The sequence below is a fragment of the Neoarius graeffei genome, chromosome 7 (genome assembly GCF_027579695.1).
Source record: "Neoarius graeffei isolate fNeoGra1 chromosome 7, fNeoGra1.pri, whole genome shotgun sequence".
NCBI classification, from domain to species: Eukaryota; Metazoa; Chordata; class Actinopteri; order Siluriformes; family Ariidae; genus Neoarius; species Neoarius graeffei.
The window spans coordinates 81,772,895-81,794,806 of NC_083575.1; positions in this window are offsets into that span (position 1 = coordinate 81,772,895).

A 21,912-nucleotide genomic window follows, 5' to 3' on the forward strand; every position below is an offset into this window, starting at 1 on the left:
TTTGTTATTTTATTTTATTTTTTTTAATTTCTCGTTTTCTTTCTTTTGTATGTACAAATAGTTACATAAATTTTTTTTATACATGTTCGAAATAAAAATAAATTCATTCATTCATTCAACTGTAAATAACTATGAATTTTAATGGACATTTTTAGAAAAAACAAGTGTTGACAATGAGTAATAACCAGTCCCCATAAAATGTAGATATTATTTTGAATTAATGCAATACACATATTGATTTTGATACATATTGTTCTATATAATAGTATTTTTATTTCAATAAGTATTAAAATAGGCATCAGGTGTTTTAATTAACTACAGCTCAGATTGCAGGAAATAGGGTGTGTAAGGTCTCATTTTGAAAAAAAGTTCCTGGGGGGTGTCCCCCCGGACCCCCCTTATTACAGATTTTCTGCTTTTTTCATCAGCACCCACTCTCATCCCTGTTAACGTGATTGGATTTTACTGTTTGGATTAGATTAAATACCATTAAAATATCCTGATAGTTGAATGATAATTCAACTTCAGGACAAGGCAATTAATAGACAACATGGGGACAAGCTGAGGTTCAGGGATTTGAATCCAAACATGCAGCAGGAGTATTGCAGAGGAAACACTTGTCATCTGAAGTTGATTTGGAAGATGAGTTTATATAAAGCAACGCACAAGTGAGGCAGAATAGAGACCAAGCTTTGAATATCTTGATTAATGTGCACTCTGATTCAAACTCAACCTTCTAATGACTATCACAGACCCTTATCTGCTTAGATGTTCATTTAGAATATCTCCACTGGAACAGTGAAATAACTAAAGTATATTAAGCTGTGAATTACAGTACTGTTAAACTAGATAGAACTCGACGCCAACGGCGTCGATGGGGATGCCTCCGCCTGGTAGACTACACGCCTTATTAAGTTGTGATTTGCGGATGGACATTTGACCTCACAGTACTCTTGACCTGTGACCTTTTAACCTCAAAATCTAATCAGTTCATGTTTGTCCCAAAGCACACAAATGGTGAAAGCTTGGTGAAATTCCTTTCATTTGCCTTGGAGATATTGCGTTCACAAGGTTTTCGGACAGACATTTGACCTCACAGTGACCTTGACCTTAGACCTTTTGATCTCAAAATCGAATCATTTCATCTTTGTCCCAAAGTGCACAAATGGTGAAAGTCTGGTGAAATTCCTTTCATTAGTCTTTGAGATATGGTGTTCACAAAGTTTGGGGATGGACATTTGACCTCACAGTAATCTTGACCTGTGACCTTTTAACCTCAAAATCTAATCAGTTCATGTTTGTCCCCAAATGCACAAATGGTGAAAGTCTGGTGAAATTCCTTTCATTTGCCTTGGAGATATTGCGTTCACAAGGTTTTCGGACAGACATTTGACCTCACAGTGACCTTGACCTTAGACCCTTTAACCTCAAAATCTAATCAGTTCATATTTGTCCCAAAGCGCACAAGTTTGGTGAAATTCCTTTCATTAGCCTTTGAGATATCGTGTTCACAAGGTTTCGGAATGGACGGACGGACGCACGCACGCACGCACGCATGGATGCACGGACAGACGGGCAACTGAGATTCAGTTCATGGACAGATGTCCTGACATTTTCCTTTAGAATTCGCTGCCATAATTTAGAATTTGTTGTTCCATCAATGATGGCAAGCCGTCCTGGCCCAGATGCAGCAAAACAGGCCCAAGCCATGATACTACCACCACCATGTTTCACAGATGGGATAAGGTTTTTATGCTGGAATGCAGTGTTTTCCTTTCTCCAAACATAACGCTTCTCATTTAAACCAAAAAGTTCTATTTTGGTCTCATCCGTCCACAAAACATTTTTCCAATAGCCTTCTGGCTTGTCCACATGATCTTTAGCAAACTGTAGATGAGCAGCAATGTTCTTTTTGGAGAGCAGTGGCTTTCTCCTTGCAACCCTGCCATGCACACCATTGTTGTTCAGTGTTCTCCTGATGGTGGACTCATGAACATTAACATTAGCCAATGTGAGAGAGGCCTTCAGTTGCTTAGAAGTTACCCTGGGGTCCTTTGTGAGCTCACCGACTATTACACGCCTTGCTCTTGGAGTGATCTTTGTTGGTCACCACTCCTGGGGAGGGTAACAATGGTCTTGAATTTCCTCCATTTGTACACAATTTGTCTGACTGTGGATTGGTGGAGTCCAAACTCTTTAGAGGTGGTTTTGTAACCTTTTCCAGCCTGATGAGCATCAACAATGCTTTTTCTGAGGTCCTCAGAAATCTCCTTTGTTCGTGCCATGATGCACTTCCACAAACATGTGTTGTGAAGATCAGACTTTGATAGATCCCTGTTCTTTAAATAAAACAGGGTGCCCACTCACACCTGATTGTCATCCCATTGATTGAAAACACCTGACTTTAATTTCACCTTCAAATTAACTGCTAATACTAGAGGTTCACATACTTTTGCCACTCACAGATGTGTAATATCGGATCATTTTCCTCAATAAATAAATGACCAAGTATAATATTTTTGTCTCATTTGTTTAACTGGGTCCTCTTTTATCTACTTTTAGGACTTGTGTGAAAACCTGATGATGTTTTAGGCCATATTTATGCAGAAATCTAGAAAATTCTAAAGGGTTCACAAACTTTCAAGCACCACTGTATCTATCCGTCTATCTTTACGTAACCCAGAATTATATCAAAACTAAGCGAGTGTAAGGCACTGCATAACAATTACAACCTGTTGCTATGAAATGCTCAGCTAATCTATGTGGGTGTTTTGCAGTAAATGCAGGATACTTTTACCAAAAAGTAGTACTAAGACATAAATGCTAATTCTGAGACGATAATAGGATTGAGAAGTTTTTACCTGTCTCAGTAATCCCAGGAGCACAGTGTACAACACTCTAAATGAGCTGCCAGTTCATCACACAACACACACACAAACACACACCTCGGAGCAATTTAGAGCTGACAATCCACACAAACAACCTTGTTTTTAGAGGCCCTGGAGGAAACCCTTGTGCTGCGATGCAAGGTGGCAGTACTTCCTGCTGTTCCACCATGCCGACTGTGAAATTCGAGTTTATCTAAATTGACATTTAAACTGGATTAAATAGACACCATAGTGCCTTAAGTAGACAGTATGGACGAAAATGTAATTTGCACAGCTCATTAGGTCAAAGATGTTTGTGGTAGGGGCTGCACGGTGGTGTAGTGGTTAGCGTTGTCGCCTCACAGCAAGAAGGTCCGGGTTCGAGCCCCATGGCCGGCGAGGGCCTTTCTGTGTGGAGTTTGCATGTTCTCCCCGTGTCCACGTGGGTTTCCTCCGGGTGCTCCGGTTTCCCCCACAGTCCAAAAGACATGCAGGTTAGGTTAACTGGTGACTCTAAATTGACTGTAGGTGTGAATGTGAGTGTGAATGGTTGTCTGTGTCTATGTGTCAGCCCTGTGATGACCTGGCGACTTGTCCAGGGTGTACCCCGCCTTTCGCCCGTAGTCAGCTGGGATAGGCTCCAGCTTGCCTGCGACCCTGTAGAACAGGATAAAGCGGCTAGAGATAATGAGATGAGATGTTTGTGGTACGAAGCTCCAGTGTTGCAATAAAACTTAACCATTTAAAAAAAAAATTATAAATTGTTATCTTTCCCTCCATAGCTGATGAAAAAAAGCTGTTCTTGGTAATGTATTCAGACTGTTGGACACTTGTTTACCGTGTCTTTAACTTGTATTTCCTGCGGCTGGGTTTTAATCCGTGTCAACATGCTTGTTCAGTCGGAACTTGCTGAACTGTTCATTATTTACCAGGAAAACTGCTGGGCTCAAGAACTTTTTGATGACAGCCTATAAATAAAACACTCTGACCTGAGGGTAAACGAACACGTTCCTTGTGTTGAATCCCTGATCACGGTGAATGAATGACTGCAGCTGACTCAGCACCTTTAGTGCAGATAGAATCAGCAATCCAATAAGACGTCACCGTGATAAAAGCGTCTGTGATACCGTTAACTAATTAACATACACAGAGATAAACTGAGTGCCAGTCAGTGCTCCGAGCGTGCGAGTTAAACTCGAAGAACTGTAAATAATGAGTGCCGTCAAACAAACTGAATGGGTTCAAGGCAACTGGACTACCCTGATTGAAGGATTAGGCTAACACCCAGACGTGCATCATCAAGTGGGTGGAAAGAAAGCGAGTCAGTTCATTTGACTCAGCTGACCAATAAGAGATGACTCTTTCTTTCTACTCCTCCTTTAGTGATAGAGAAGTAAAGACGAATCTTTTTCAAAATGATCATTCATCTTTTGCCTGTCTATTGCTTAAATGGTGCAATTAAATCAGTCCTCTTCTTTTTACATACATTTGATCAAATAGCACTGTTATTCTCGATGAAGGTTTTGATTCATTTTCTATAAAAGCCATTCTGACCATAGTTCCAGCAAGACAAATCACAGAGTTAGGTCAATGCACTCACTCTAATACATCATTAGTTCTATAGTAATGACTTTATACAGGGAGTTGGAGTATGAGGATTATTATATATAGAGGAGATTACACGGTGGTGTGAAAATATTTTCAACATGAGAAGATAAACTGCATATCTTCGCAGGGATGGACTGGGACCAAAAAAAAACGGCCCTGGACTTTCCCCCCAAATCGGCCCACTATACTATAGTATACTATACTATAGTGCTATAGTAAAGTGCTATAATGGCATATTGTCTGTCATAACAAAACCCACACAGATGAACTGTTTATGATTGTTTATTCAAGAACACCTAATATTCAAGAACGACTAAACATCACTTGCATCTCCTAAACAAAAATGAACATAGACATTGTCTTTTATACTGCTATTTTACAGTCACTTCTATGCTTGCATTTTAAAGAGAAAAAAAATTTGTATTACTGATATTTGTAACTGACTTTGCCAACAATAATTACACTGAGCAGTCATTCTGAATGTTGGCTATTAAAGGTTGGTACAATTAGTGCTGAGGGAGTTGTTGTTTCCTCAGAAGGTCACTGTTTTCTGCCACTCTGTCAATGATACAGTCACTATCCAGGGACATGAGGATGTCTTTTTCAGTAGCCATTAACATGAAGGCCTCAAGGTATTATTTGGAATGACAGCCTTTAAACCTGTACTTATGCCTCAAAATTCTATTTTTAAAAACCAGCCAAAACTTTGGATAAACATAGCATTTGATACCTAGGCTATAGACAAGAAGAATAAAACAGATTTGGAGGTTTTTCCTAAATCCCAATTACAGTTAGGTCCATAAATATTTGGACAGAGACAACATTTTTCTAATTTTGGTTCTGTACATTGCAACAATGAATTTTAAACAAAACAATTCAGATGCAGTTGAAGTTCAGACTTTCAGCTTTAATTCAGTGGGTTGAACAAAATGATTGCATAAAAATGTGAGGAACTAAAGCATTTTTTAAACACAATCCCTTCATTTCAGGGGCTCAAAAGTAATTGGACAAATTAAATAATTGTAAATAAAATGTTCATTGCTAATACTTGGTTGAAAACCCTTTGTTGGCAACGACTGCCTGAAGCCTTGAACTCATGGACATCACCAGACGCTGTGTTTCCTCCTCTTTAATGCTCTGCCAGGCCTTTCCTGCAGCGGTTTTCAGTTGCTGTTTGTTTGTGGGCCTTTCTGTCTGAAGTTTAGTCTTTAACAAGTGAAATGCATGCTCAATTGGGTTGAGATCAGATGACTGACTTGGCCATTCAAGAATATTCCACTTCTTTCCTTTAATAAACTCCTGGGTTGCTTTGGCTTTATGTTTTGGGTCATTGTCCATCTGTATTATGAAACGCCGACCAATCAGTTTGGCTGGATTTGAGCACACAGTATGTCTCTGAATACCTCAGAATTCATCCGGCTGCTTCTGTCCTGTGTCACATCATCAATAAACACTAGTGACCCAGTGCCACTGGCAGCCATGCATGCCCAAGCCATCACACTGCCTCCACCGTGTTTTACAGATGATGTGGTATGCTTTGGCTCATGAGCTGTACCACGCCTTCACCATACTTTTTTCTTTCCATCATTCTGGTAGAGGTTGATCTTGGTTTCATCTGTCCAAAGAATGTTCTTCCAGAACTGTGCTGGCTTTTTTAGATGTTTTTTAGCAAAGTCCAATCTAGCCTTTGTATTCTTGAGGCTTATGAGTGGCTTGCACCGTGCCGTGAACCCTCTGTATTTACTTTCATGCAGTCTTCTCTTTGTGGTAGATTTGGATATTGATATGCCTACCTCCTGGAGAGTGTTGTTCACTTGGTTGGCTGTTGTGAAGGGGTTTCTCTTCACCATGGAAATTATTCTGTGATCATCCACCACTGTTGTCTTCTGTGGGCGTCCAGGTCTTTTTGCATTGATGAGTTCACCGGTGCTTTCTTTCTTTCTCAGGATGTACCAAACTGTAGATTTTGCCACTCCTAATATTGTAGTAATTTCTCGGATGTTTTTTTTTTCTGTTTTAGCAGCTTAAGGATGGCTTGTTTCACCTGCATGGAGAGCTCCTTTGACCGCATGTTTTCTTCACAGCAAAATCTTCCAAATGCAAGCACCACACCTCAAATCAACTCCAGGCCTTTTGAGAATGAGAATGACATAATGAAGGAATTGCCCACACCTGCCCATGAAATTGCCTTTGAGTCAATTGTCCAATTACTTTTGGTCCCTTTAAAAACAGGGTTGCACATGTTAAGGAGCTGAAACTCCTAAACTCTTCATCCAATTTTAATGTGGATACCCTCAAATGAAAGCTGAAAGTCTGGACTTTATGTCCATGTCCATTATATAACTATAACTTGAATATGTTTCAGTAAACAGGTAAAAAAAAAACAAAATTTGTGTCAGTGTCCAAATATATATGGACCTAACTGTACATTTTTAGCCTTTTAGGTCTATTCTGTGTAAGAATTAGCCTACTTGACACATTTTATAGTTTTAATATTATGCTGATTTTTTTGGTAGGTAAGCCTGACAAACAGATCTAAAATTAGGCTATTAACAAATTGCACAATGCAATGCTGCTGTGATTAGTTATGATACCATTCAACCAATCATCCTTCAAACAACATTTGTAGCCTATTCCACAGACATTCCACCACGCATCACGAAAGAGAAGACAAAGATAAATAGTGCCAAAATGGAAAACACTTCTCCCCCTCAAACTTTTGGTTAATGATAGGCTAGAGCTTTGGTTCTCTTGAACGTAAAGAGCCTAATCTGCATGAATTATGCAGAGGTGAACATATGAAATCGCGGCCATTTGTGCTTGCCTATCTATTTATAATTGGCTTGCTTGGTGGTTACGTGTTTGTTTTGACAGCAATAAACCACATATTTCTCGTCACACCGCAAATCCAGTCAATAGAAGATTGGCCTACTATGAGAGGGGTCTATGAGTGGCCTTTACGTAACCTGTTTTATGCTATGGTTTTATGTCATTGTCACTTACTGGTACCTCCTCCTCCGGTGAAATTCCCTCAGCTGCCTGCCCCTCATCATGACTATCATCATCAGCATGTGGTTGGTCAGGTTGGATGTCCACCTGGTTCTCAGTCTCGCTCGGTGATAACGTGACATGAATGTTACTGCTGCCAAAAAGCTCTGTGAGCTTTCTACATTTTGAAGCATCTTCAAGTGATTTCACTCTCTTTTGTTTTAACTTTTCCCATCCACCTTTCTCCTTGCATTTTCTGCTTGCCATCTTTCTGTTGACAGACACTAACGTTACTCTTCTTTGTTGGCTTTTAGGCCTATGGAATAATGATTGATGGATAAATTATCGTCTTAGCGCCACCTGTTGTTAGTTGATAGATTGAAAATTTTGGTTATTGAACAGGGCCAACGGCCGTAGACCGGACAGTAGGGTGCATCAGTTGCCCCCTAAAAATGAAAAGTTCCTCCGATCATGATGCATTTTTGTTTTTATGTTCCTTTTGGTAAGAAAACACACTGGGTGAAATATTTTGACAAAATTCAAAAGTTTAATGGTGGCACCAGGAGCTCAAAGTTATGGAAAAAGCTGCTATTTTATGACTTTTATGACAAAATTTCGATCACTTTTCATGAAACATTATGGCACCTTATAAAGTATACCAAATATCTTAGAGCCACATTTTTAGTACATATTCTAAATATATTATCAAGCACAGTTTGAGTTTTAGCTGTTCATTGAATCATTGTTCAACTACTTTTAAACAATACAAATGTATTATGAATCACATTAATGCTTCTCAATCCCTTGCAAAGGTTCTTAACATGATCTCTGGGTCACAAGAAATCAATAAATGGAGTCCAACATTGTGATTCAAACCTTACGCGAGAACATAAGTGTTTTTTGACAAAAAATGAACCTCGTGGTGCCACCATTAGACTTTTGAATATGGTCAAAAAATTTTACAGGATGTCTTTATTGGTGAAAAGGAACACCCAAACAAAAATACATCAGATTTTATGAAAGTGAGGGCAACTGATGCACCCTACCGGACAGCTGTTCTGGACTTTTCCAGAACGCACAGATTGCCAGTCCGCCCCTGCATCTTCGTGCCAGCGTGTAATGTTCTTTATATTATATAGACACATCCTCAAAAGAATTTTGACAATGTGCATCTAGTCAGCAGGAAAACACTGGGAGTGAAATATCAGGAATTATTATCCATACAGGACACTTTCTCAATGGAATAAAAACACGTGTTGCATTCCCTACTAACGAGTTTCATTCATGCAATATTGTTAGCATATCACTTATCCTACGTGTATTACATCACTCTACCCAATAGAGAATGAGCGTTGAATATGGTTTACGATATTGCATGGTTGTCAAGACAACACGATGTCACACATCGGAGACGTAAAACTTCCACGCTAGCGAGCGACTGTGACAATTTGTTAAAACAAACATGGCCGCTAGGTTTGCTTCATTAAATACGGAAGCGTTTGAGGGAATTTTGAAAGAGAAAGACAAGTTGAACACCCGAAAGGAATGTGTATATAATAATATCAGCTGGCTTTTTTTAAAAAACAGTTTTCAGAAAACTGAAAACAGTGTGGGCTTTAGAGATAATTGGGCTAATTTTGAGGGCACTGCTGGCCTGTTAGGGTGGGATGGTATCCATCCCACTCGGGAAGGTGCTGCTCTCATTTCCTGCAGCATAGGTCATAGTCTCAGAACAGGCCTAATTTATTTCTGACCAGGGGCGATTCTAGCATCTGATCTTTGGGGGTGCTTAGCCCCCAGAGCTGACAGAGGCACCTGGCTTGAACGACAGTGTTTCCACGTTTATTCCGCATTTACAGTAGACTAGACTTAACTAGACAAGAAGACTAGACTAGACAAGACTAGACTTATGCAATGTTTGAACAGAAGCTGACCCAATAAACTATGATATCTACACATTTACAACCACTGACACAAATATTTGTTATATTTTTAACTAAACAAGACCTACTACTGCATTTATAATGTTGGAGCTATTCATTTTGAACAGTGGTAATTGTTAATTAATGTGTTATTGTGTATTGTGTAATAATAGTGTGTATTATTATGATTTTACATTAGTTTACATTAGTTTATATTTTTTGTTGATAAGCATGATAAGAATGATAAGCAAACGTAAACACTATGTTACATTAAATAAAATTGACTAACACACAGTGGTCTAGCACCGTAGCACTTGTACAGCTCTGCACAAAAGTATCTCGATATGGATGATAAATGTCGTTTTTATCATTCTGTTCATAGACCAGGGAACATCAATATTGCATTATGCATATTATTGTGTTGTGTTTAACAATTGTAACTCCAGTCCGTACCTTCACATCTCGCTATGCCAGTAATACTCAGATGCTACTTCAAGTTCCTCATCGGCGTGGAATCCAGTTAAAAAAAACACCATGTCGTAGCAAGCACTCACGCGGACAGGCAACCCAATCAGAGGGGACGCAAGGAGGAGAGGTATTTTACTGCTCATAGAACTATCACGTAACAGGTGAATTCAAGAACACACACACGCCCGCGCACACATTCATTGCGCAGTGCGCAAGGGCACTTATTTCTGAAAATTACGTCCAAAAGCAGTGTTTTTGAGGGTGCTGAGCTAGGGGGTGCTGAGCTCGTTTTGGGGGGTGCTTGAGCACCCCCAAAAATAGGCTAAACACGCCCCTGTTTCTGACAATCCAGAGCCAAGGTCAGGGAGCAAACAAACAGGCTAAACCGACTGTCTGCTAGCTGCACTATCAAACATATTGTTGTGTATATGGGAGCAAATGGTGTTTTCAGAGAACAGCTGTTTGTCCAAGATGATTTCAGAAAACTTTTTTCTGATCTCTATAAGACTAGAATACAATCTTTTATCAGTGGCCCACTCCCTGCAAGGGGAAGCTTTGCATTTACTAGACTCTTCAGTCTTAACACCTGGCTTGGAAAAACTTGTTTTTTATTTGGTATGAACTTCATAGACAATTTTAACCTTTTCTGGAATCGCAGAGAATTCTTCAAGCCAAATATCACTGAACTCAGCCGGATTGGGAGCAAAGTTTTAGCTGATCACTACAGCCTCTCTCTCCAGCATGCATTCCAAGAACCATCTGGGGCAGACTGCCAAGAACCATCTGGGGCAGACTGCCAAGAACCATATGGGGCAGACTGCCAAGGACATCAACAATCACATGGAGAATGTGAGCATGTTGTTAACAATGGGCAGCCACAGATATCTGCATCGCCCATCCAGATTGAGGACCTGACCAAAGACAATCATGCCAAGGCTGCATCATCCACATCTCGACCCCATGCAAGTATCACAGAGACTGTCAGGGAGACACTCACAAAGACCTCATCAAAGTCCCAATCTCAGTCTTGCTCTTCTGACTTTGTTGTACCATCTCCGTCTCCCCCCTGCATGGATTTCCCTAAAAGTATGCAGAGACTACTGCCAATGGCTGCACTCTCTTTTTCCAGCCCAAATTATTCATGACAAGCAGTGTACCCAGTTCATCGAAAATCAACCAACAGACTGAATTGTGTTCGCCCAGGACTTTCAGCTGGCTACCAATCTTTTTCACCATCATCTAAAAAATACATGACATCTCCAATCCTTCCCCCTCCCAACCTCATGGAATATACAGAGTCTTGTATGATGTGCTGTGGGTCCCTGCATTGGGTGTAGTTTTGAAAACAAGCTGGGACCCAGTATGCCTATGCCATTCTCTATTCCTGTGTTGATAAGAAATAGAAAACATAGAGCATATTTAACCCAGGGGGTAAACCAGTCTAGTCTCCTTCCTGTTTCAAAACAACATCAGAGTGCCCAAGCGGATATTACTTCTAGACTTTCTGTAAAGCTAGCTCTTCTGAACATTAGATCACTTTCAAACAAGTCATTTTTAATTAATGATCTTATTTGCAAACACAATCTTGATTTTTTGCTTCTAACTGAAACATGGCTGGATCAAGCAAAGAGTGCTACCACCCTTATTGAAGCAGCTCCCCCAAATTTTAATTTCATGAGTGCTACCCGACATGGGAAAGGTGGAGGGATCACAAATATATTCAAAGCCTCTTTTCAGTGTAAACAGTCCTCACTTGGTGATTTTACATCCTTTGAACACTTATGTGCACTTGTTACATGCTCTCCTAACATATTGTTATTAACTATTTTCAGGCCTCTGAGACATTCAGCCAAAGTTTTTCTGGAAGAGTTTGGTGAACTGTTGTCAGTAATTTGCTTAGAGTTTGACTGTCTTATTATATCTGGGGATTTTAACTTGCATGTAGATAATCCTGAAAACACTTCTGCCAGAGAACTACTTGCACTTATTGACAACTTCAACCTAATACAACATGTACAGGGGCCGACCCACTCTCGTGGTCGTACCCTTGACCTCGTTATCACAAAGGGTCTGACTGTTTCTACTACTGTTGTTGACCTGGCCTTATCTGATCATTTCTGTGTTTTCTCTGATGTTTCTATGTCCCCTCACATTCAGAACAGCTCAACGACTATGGGTAGGAGAGTCATAAACGACAACACGTGTTCTCTTTGAGCAAGCTCTCTCTCGGATCTCAACTAAAATGTCAGACTCTGTAGACGACTTACTGGAAATTTTTTCTTTAAATATGACCCAAATTATGGATGATATTGCTTCATTCAAAATCAAAAGAGTCAATGACAAGCAGAAAGCACCATGGAAGCAATACCCAGCTGTTAAATTGCTAAAGAGAGAATGTAGGAAGACTGAAAGAAAATGGCACAAATCTAAACTTCACATCCATTATCAAATCCATAAAGAGATGCTTTGTAAATATAATTATGAAATTGGTAAAGCAAGACAGTCTTTCTTTTCTTTTTCAACATCATCAACAGCAATATGAACAATGCCCGTGTGCTATTTTCAACAGTAGAGAAGCTAACTAATCCCCCACCACAATTAGCACCTAAACTTCTCTCAGTTAATAAATGCAATGAGTTTGCGTCCTTCTTCAAAGGTAAAATTGATAAAATACGGCAGAATATTGCTCATAATATATATCTTTATCAATATATATATATAATTGAAAAGCTGCAATCACCAGTGACACAGACAATTTCAACACAATGTCAGAATTTTGTTTGATTGATTGAGACTCTTGAAAAAACTGTACAAAATCTCGGTTCCTCAACATCTGAATTGGACATTCTGCCCACCAACTTTTTTAAGTCTGTTCTTCACCTCATAATTACAGATGTGCTTCAGGTCATAAATACATCCCTAGAGACTGGCATTGTTCCTGTGTCCCTGAAAAGAGCCGTTGTAAAGCCCCTACTTAAAAAGAATAATCTGGATGCTTCAGTATTGAACAACTACAGGCCAATATCAAATCTACCATTCATTGGGAAAATCCTTGAAAAAATTGTCTTCAATCAATTAACTGCCTTCTTGATATCAAACAGCTGTTTTGATAACTTTCAGTCAGGATTTCGTGCCAATCATAGCACTGAAACAGCGCTGATTAAAGTTATAAATGACATACGTCTTAATACTGATGCAGGCAAAACATCGGTCCTGGTGTTACTGGACCTCAGTGCAGCTTTTGATACTGTTGATCACAACATACTGCTATATCGACTTGAACACTGGGTTGGGTTGACTGGTAAAGTTATCAATTGGTTAAAATCATACTTAAAAGAGAAGCTTCTTTGTTACCATGGGAAATTGTACCTCAATATCAATGTCCTTGACCTGTGGTGTCCCCCAGGGGTCGATCCTTGGACCATTACTATTCAACCTTTATATGCTCCCACTTGGACAAGTTATCAAGAACAACTCAATTTTGTATCACTGCTCTGCAGATGACACCCAAATTTATTTTGCTCTATCACCTAATGATTAGGCCCCCCCCCCCTTGAATGTTTCTACCAGTGTATCGACCAAATCAACAACTGGAAGTCTCAAAATTTTCTTCAGCTGAACACAGATAAAACAGAAGTAATTCTATTTGGGGATAAAAGATGAAAGACTCAGGATTACCACTAGTCTTGACACAAAGGGGATCAAAACAAAAGATATGGTTAAAAATCTTGGTGTTTTCATTGACCGCGAGCTAAACTTTGACAGTCACATGAAAGCAATCACTAAATCGGCATTTTATCACCTAAAAAACATTTCCAAACTAAGAGGACTTGCGTCAAAAAATGATCTGGAAAAACTTATACATGCCTTCATCTCTAGTAGGGTTGATTACTGCAATGGCCTTTTCACAGGCCTGCCAAAAAAGACCATCAAACGACTTCAGCTGGTTCAAAATGCAGCGGCTAGGGTTCTCACACGAACAAAAAGAACAGAGCGCATTACTCCAATTCTAAGGTCCCTTCACTGGCTTCCAGTAAGCTACAGAATTGACTTTAAAGCATTGCTGCTGGTGTACAAATCTCTAAATGGTACAGGGCCCAATTACCTCTCTGATATGTTGCAGCGGCCTAACCCAATCAGATCTACCAGATCGCAGCAGAAAAATTTATTGGTAAAACCTGTTGTTAAAACAAAGTGTGGTGAAGCAGCTTTTAGCTACTATGCAGTACAGCTATGGAACCAACTCCCAAAGGACATCAAAAATGCTCCTGCTGTCGGCAGCTTCAAATCTAGACTAAAGACCAAGCTGTTCTCAGATGCTTTCTGCTAACTGATAAATATCATCATCTTTACATGTTTTAAACTTTACTTAACTTTTATTCTATTTTATTCTGCTGTTTTTTTTACTGAACTTTTACTTCATTTTATTATTTTATTTCTACTGTTATTTTTTTCACTCTTCTTCCCCCTTTATTTTATGTAATTTTATTTTCTATTGTTTACTGTTTTGCTTTTACCTTTGTAAAGCACATTGAACTGCCACTGTGTATGAAATGCGCTATATAAATAAACTTGCCTTGCCTTGCACAGAGTCGTCACTCAGGGCCCACTACATCGAGACTGTGTCTGTTCCCTGAGCTAAACAAAAAAGTAGAAATACTCAGAGAGTTTGCTCCAGTAACCTAATCAATATAAAATTAGATCATACTGACTGTACAGCCGCTGCCACCACCTTTGATCTAAAGGTGGGGCTATTAAATATTAGATCTCTTACATCTAAAGCGCTAATGGTTAATGAACTCATTACTGATCAGGAGTTTAATGTACTTTGTTTAACAGAAACATGGATTAAGCCAAATGAATATATAGCATTAAATGAAGCGAGTCCTCCTGGATACAGTTATATACACCAGCCTCGTCTAACTGGTAGAGGAGGCGGCGTCACGGTTATTTATAATGATTATCTAGGTGTAACATAAGAACCTGGTTATAAATAATTTGAAGTTCTTCATACTAATATAATGTATTTAGCCTAAAAAATAAGTCTACCCAGTTAATTCCGTTACTTATTATTTACAGGCCCCCGGGGCCATATTCTGAGTTTCTTTCTGAATTTGCAGATTTTATCTCAGACTTGGTTATTTCCTTAGATAAAGCTTTAGTTGTCTGAGATTTTAATATTCACTTCAATAACCCAGAAGACCCTTTGAAAACAGCGTTTATGTCCATTTTATATTCAGTAGGGGTTAATCAGAATGTCATAGTACCGACCCATAAAGGTGGTCACACCCTCGATCGAATACTAACATTCGGGTTAAACATAGGAAATATAGTCACACTTCCACAGTCTGAAGTTATCTCAGATCATTACCTCATCTCATTCAGAATATGTCTGAGTAATCATATATGCACCTCACCATGCTACTGTATTAAATGTACATTCACATCAACTACTGCACAGAGCTTTATAAATGATCTCCCAGAGTTATCAACTTTGATTGGGTCACTGTCAGCCCCTGCAGAACTTGATTAGGCAACTGGATGCTTAGAGTCAACGTTCCACTATACTTTAGATAAGGTAGCTCCTCTTAAAAGGAAAATGGTCAGAGAGAAAAAAATTAGCACCCTGGTATAATGATGACACTCGCACTTTAAAACAGACCACTCGAAAATTGGAACATAAATGGCGTCAAACAAAATTGGTAGCGTTCAAATTAGCATGGAAGGAGAGCTTCCTGAAGTATAGAAAAGCTCTTAGTGCTGCTAGATCAACATATCTCTTCTCCCTAATAGAAGATAACAAAAATAATCCTAGATTCCTATTTAATACTGTAGCAAAATTAACCAGGAATAAGTCCACTATAGATACACACACCCCTGCAGTATGTAGTAGCAACGATTTCGTGAATTTTTTTAATGACAAAATTGAGAATATCCGACAAATATTCAAACTACCAATTTAAGGTCAGACAATGTAAGTGACCCTGTAGTTAACAATATAACTGTATCAGATCAGCAATTAGAATGTTTTACTCCCCTTAGAGAAATTGAATTACTTTCATTAATCTCAGCATCAAAAGCCTCAACTTGTGTACTAGATCCCTTACCTACACGTCTATTCAAACAGATAATACCTGAAGTAATTGAACCACTTCTTAAAATAATACATTCTTCTTTTAGAATTGGCAATGTACCCAAATCCTTTAAACTAGCAGTTACCAAACCCCTGATTAAAAAACCTGACCTTGATCCCTGTCAGCTGTCCAATTATTGGCCAATATCAAACCTCCCCTTTATCTCCAAGATCCTTGAAAAAGCTGTGGCACAGCAGTTATGCTCATATTTACATAGCAATAACATCCATGAAATGTATCAGTCATGATTTAGACCTCATCATAGCACAGAGACAGCTCTGGTTAAAGTAGTAAATGACCTACTGTTGGTGTCTGATCAGGGCTGTGTCTCGCTGCTTGTGTTGCTTGACCTTAATGCAGCATTTGATACCATTGATCATTCCATTCTTCTGGATAGACTAGAAAACGTTATGAGAGTTAAGGGAACGGCCCTCTCCTGGCTCAGGTCTTATTTAACTGATCACTATCAGTATGTTGATGTAAATGGTGATTTTTCGAGACATACTGAGGTAAAGTTTGGTGTTCCACAAGGTTCTGTCTTGCGTCCACTGCTTTTTTTCTTTATACATGTTACCTCTGGGTGATATTATTCGTAAACATGGTATTAGTTTCCACTGTTATGCTGATGACACACAGTTGTATGTTTCTGCAAAACCAGATGAGAGACACCAGCTTAATAGAATTGAGGAATGTGTAAAGGACATGAGACACTGGATGCTTATTACTGTAACTTCCTTCTGCTTAACTCTGACAAGACTGAAGTACTTGTACTCGGACCACATGCAGCTAGAAGTAGGTTTTCTGATTACACAGTAACTCTGGATGGCCTTTCTGTTTCTTCATGTGCAGCAGTAAAAGACCTCGGGGTGATCATTGACCCGTCTTTCATTCGAAACTCATATTGATAACATTACCCGGATAGCTTTCTTTCATCTCAGAAATACTGCTAAGATAAGAAATTTAATGTCACTACATGACGTGGAAAAACTAGTTCATGCTTTCGTTACCTCCAGGTTGGATTATTGTAATGCCTTACTGTCTGGGTGTTCCAATAAGTGCATAAACAAGCTCCAGTTAGTTCAAAATGCAGCAGCAAGAGTCCTTACTAGAACTAGAAAATATGATCACGTCACCCCTGTCTTATCCACACTGCATTGGCTCCCAATCAAATTTCGTATTGATTATAAAATACTACTATTGACCTTTAAAGCACTGAATGGTCTCGCACCACAGTACCTGAGTGAACTTCTGCTCCTCTATGACCCACCACGCCTACTTAGTGCAAAAGGTGCAGGCTATCTGCTGGTACCTCGTATAGTGAAGGCTACATCAGGGGGCGGAGCCTTTTCTTACAAAGCCCCACAGTTATGGAACAGCCTTCCAAGTAGTGTTCGGGAATCAGACACAGTCTCAGTGTTTAAGTCTCGGCTGAAAACATATCTGTTTCGTCAAGCCTTGTGTTAATGGTGTTTATGAGGTAAAGGAGTAGATCTGGAGGGTCCTCAGACATAGAGTGTTTTGGTAAACTGGGATGTATGGATGCTGTCAGTCCCCCACTCGCTTGCTCACTCGAGTTTGTTGACGGTGTAGTGGCTGCTGCTTTATGTCCCGGGGATCCCTCATGTCTGTGTTACCTTCTGGCTCTGCCCTTTTAGTTATGCTGTCGTAGTTAGTTTTGCCGGAGTCCCTGCTTGCACTCAGTGCAATATGTATACTGTTCCTACTTATTCAGGTGACATGGGCCATACCGAACACCCTGTGTTTTCTCTCTCTTCTCCCCCCGCCCCAAATCTGTCCCTCTGAGTTACAAGTCGGTCCTGAGATCGAGGTGCTGACCTCTTCTGCTCCTCGGACCTGCCTGATCCATCCTGGTGCCCTGTGTCCGGTTGGAGTCTCATTGCATCGCTCCTGTGGAGGACGGCCCCATGTGGACAGTTGAAAGTCACACCTGGAAGACGCTCTGGACTCTTACAGTAATGCTTTTATGGCTGAGGACTGCAGTTGACTTGCTAACTTTAGGACTGCAGTTGTCATGAACAGTTTTGCACTCAAGTTTCCATCAATGAAGTGTTTATAACATCAATGAAACAGACTTCATGTTAAAACTGTTTATGTTAGTCATGTTGTCTGTTGTTGCCCAAATGAGGATGGATTCCCTTTTGAGTCCGGGTCCTCTCGCGGTTTCTTCATGTCGCCTGAGGGAGTTTTTCCTTGCCACCATCGCCACAGGCTTGCTCATTGGGGATAGATTAGGGATAAAATTAGCTCATGTTTTAAGTCGTTCAAATTCTGTAAAGCTGCTTTGCGACAATGTTTATTGTTAAAAGCGCTGTACAAATAAACTTAACTTTTTTTTTTCATGGTATATCAGATATATTCCATTCAGCTAGCATGATATTGAATGAGTCGAGGACGAGTTCAATATCTCGTCTCGTCTCGTCTTCTTCCGCTTATCCAGGACCGGGTCGCGGAGGCAGCAGTCTAAGCATGGAAGCCCAAACTTCCCTTTCCCCAGACACCTCGGCCAGCTCCTCGGGAAGAACACCGAGGCATTCCCAGGCCAGCCAAGAGACATAGTCCCTCCAGCGTGTCCTGGGTCTTCCCCGGGGCCTCCTCCCGGGGGGACATGCCTGGAACACCTCCCCAGGGAGGCGTCCAGGAGTCATCCGAAAAAGATGCCCGAGCCACCTCAGCTGGTTCCTCTCGATGTGGAGGAGCAGCGGCTCTACTCCGAGCTCCTCCCGAGTGACTGTGCTTCTCACCCTATCTCTAAGGGAGCGCCCAGCCACCCTGCGAAGGAAACTCATTTCAGCCGCTTGTATCCGCGATCTTGTTCTTTCTGTCATTACCCAAAGCTCATGACCATAGGTGAGAGTCGGAACGTAGATCGACCGGTAAATTGAGAGCTTCGCCTTTTGGCTCAGCTCCTTCTTCACCACGACGGACCGGTAAAGCGACCGCATCACTGCGGAGGCTGCACCGATCCGCCTGTCGATCTCACGCTCCATCCTTCCCTCACTCGTGAACAAGATCCCGAGATACTTAAACTCCTCCACTTGAGGCAGGACTTCTCCACCAACCTGGAGAGGGCAAGCCACCCTTTTCCGGTCGAGAACCATGGCCTCGGACTTGGAGGTGCTGATTCTCATCCCAGCCGCTTCACACTCGACTGCAAACCGCCCCAGTGCATGCTGAAGGTCCTGGTTTGAAGAAGCCAACAGGACAACATCATCCGCAAAAAGCAGAGATGAAATCCTGTGGTTCCCAAACAGGATTCCTTCCGGCCCCTGGCTGCGCCTAGAAATTCTGTCCATAAAAATTATGAACAGAACCGGTGACAAAGGGCAGCCCTGACGGAGTCCAACATGCACCGGGAACAGGTCTGACTTACTGCCGGCAATGCGAACCAGACTCCTGCTCCGTTCGTACAGGGACCGGACAGCCCTTAGCAAAGAGCCCCGAACCCCATACTCCCGAAGCACCCCCCACAGAATACCACGGGGGACACGGTCGAATGCCTTCTCCAGATCCACAAAGCACATGTGGACTGGTTGGGCAAACTCCCATGAACCCTCGAGCACCCTATGAAGGGTATAGAGCTGGTCCAGTGTTCCGCGACCAGGACGAAAACCGCATTGTTCCTCCTGGATCCGAGGTTCGACTATTGGTCGAATTCTCCTCTCCAGTACCCTGGAGTAAACTTTCCCTGGGAGGCTGAGAAGTGTGATTCCCCTATAATTGGAGCACACTCTCCGGTCCCCTTTCTTAAAAAGAGGGACCACCACCCCAGTCTGCCACTCCAGAGGCACTGTCCCCGACCGCCACGCGATGTTGCAGAGGCGTGTCAACCAAGACAGCCCCACAACATCCAGAGACTTGAGATACTCAGGGCGGATCTCATCCACCCCCGGTGCCTTGCCACCGAGGAGCTTGCAAACCACCTCAGTGACTTCGGCTTGGGTAATGGACGAGTCCACCTCTGAGTCATCAGCCTCAGTCTCCTCAGTGGAAGACATGACGGTGGGATTGAGGAGATCCTCAAAGTATTCCTTCCACCGCCCGACAATGTCCCCAGTCGAGGTCAACAGCTCCCCACCCGCACTGTAAACAGTGTTGGCAGAGTACTGCTTCCCCCTCCTGAGGCGCCGGACGGTTTGCCAGAATTTCTTCGAGGCCGACCGATAGTCCTTCTCCATGGCCTCCCCGAACTCCTCCCAGTTCCGAGTTTTTGCCTCTGCAACTGCCCGAGCTGCAGCACGCCTGGCCTGCCGATACCCGTCGGCTGCCTCAGGAGTCCCGGAGGTCAACATGGCCCGATAGGACTCCTTCTTCAGCTTGACGGCATCCCTTACTTCCGGTGTCCACCACCGGGTTCGGGGATTGCCGCCACGACAGGCACCGGAGACCTTGCGGCCACAGCTCCGAACAGCTGCGTCCACAATGGAGGTAGAGAACATGGTCCACTCAGACTCAATGTCCCCCGCCTCCCTCGGAAGCTGGGAAAAGCTCTCCCGGAGGTGGGAGTTAAAGACCTCCCCAACAGAGTGCTCGGCCAGACGTTCCCAGCAGACCCTCACCATACGTTTGGGCCTGCCAGGTCTGTCCAGCTTCCTCCTCCGCCAGCGGATCCAACTCACCACCAGGTGGTGATCAGTTGACAACTGAGCCCCTCTCTTCACCCGAGTGTCCAAGACATAGGGTCGGAGATCAGATGACACGACTACAAAGTCGATCATCGACCTCCGACCTAAGGTGTCCTGGTGCCACGTGCACTTATGGACACCCCTATGCTCGAACATGGTGTTCGTTATGGACAAACTGTGACTAGCACAGAAGTCCAATAACAAAACACCACTCGGGTTCAGATCGGGGAGGCCGTTCCTCCCAACCACGCCCCTCCAGGTGTCACTGTCATCGCCCACGTGAGCATTGAAGTCCCCCAGTAGCACAATGGAGTCCCCAGTCTGAGCACCCCTCAGTACCTCTCCCAGGGACTCCAAGAAGGCCGGATACTCTATACTGCTATTTGGCCCGTAGGCACAAACAACAGCAAGAGCCCTCTCCCCAATCCGAAGGCGCAGAGAGGCGACCCTCTCGTTCACTGGGGTAAACTCCAACACATGGCGGCTGAGCTGGGGAGCTATAAGGAAGCCCACACCAGCCCGCCGCCGCTCACCACGGGCGACTCCAGAGAAGTGGAAAGTCCAGCCCCTCTCGAGGAGCTGGGTTCCAGAGCCCAAGCTGTGCGTGGAGGTGAGCCCGACTATCTCTAGCCGGTACCTCTCAACCTCCCGCACAAGCTCAGGCTCCTTCCCCCCCAGCGAAGTGACATTCCATGTCCCAACAGCCAGCCGCTGTGTCCGGGGATCAGGTCGTCGAGGCCCCTGCCTTCGACTGCCACCCAATCCACACTGCACCAAACCCCTACTGCTACCTCTGTGGGTGGTGAACCCACAGGAGGTCGGGCCCACGTCACCTCTTCGGGCTGAGCCCGGCCGGGCCCCATGGGCAAAGGCCCGGCCACCAAGCGCTCTCATACGAGCCCCAACCCCGGGCCTGGCTCCAGGGTGGGGCCCCGGCTGCGTCCTACCGGGCAACGTCACGGTCCTGGATTTTTTCTCCATAGGGGTTTTTTGGTGAACTGCTCTTGGTCTGGCCTGTCACCTAGGACCTGTCTGCCTTGGGAAACCCTAACAGGGGCATAATGCCCCCGACAACATAGCTCCTAGGATCATTCAAGCACACAAACCGCTCCACCACAATAAGGTGGCAGTTCTAGGAGGGGGAGTTCAATATCATGCTAGCTAAATGGAATATATCTAATGTACCATGAAAAAAAAAGCCAGCCAGTCTTATTTAAATATTTCCCTCAGATCTGCGATGTATTTCGTATGAAAATGCAAGTTTTTCAACAAGAGAAGATAA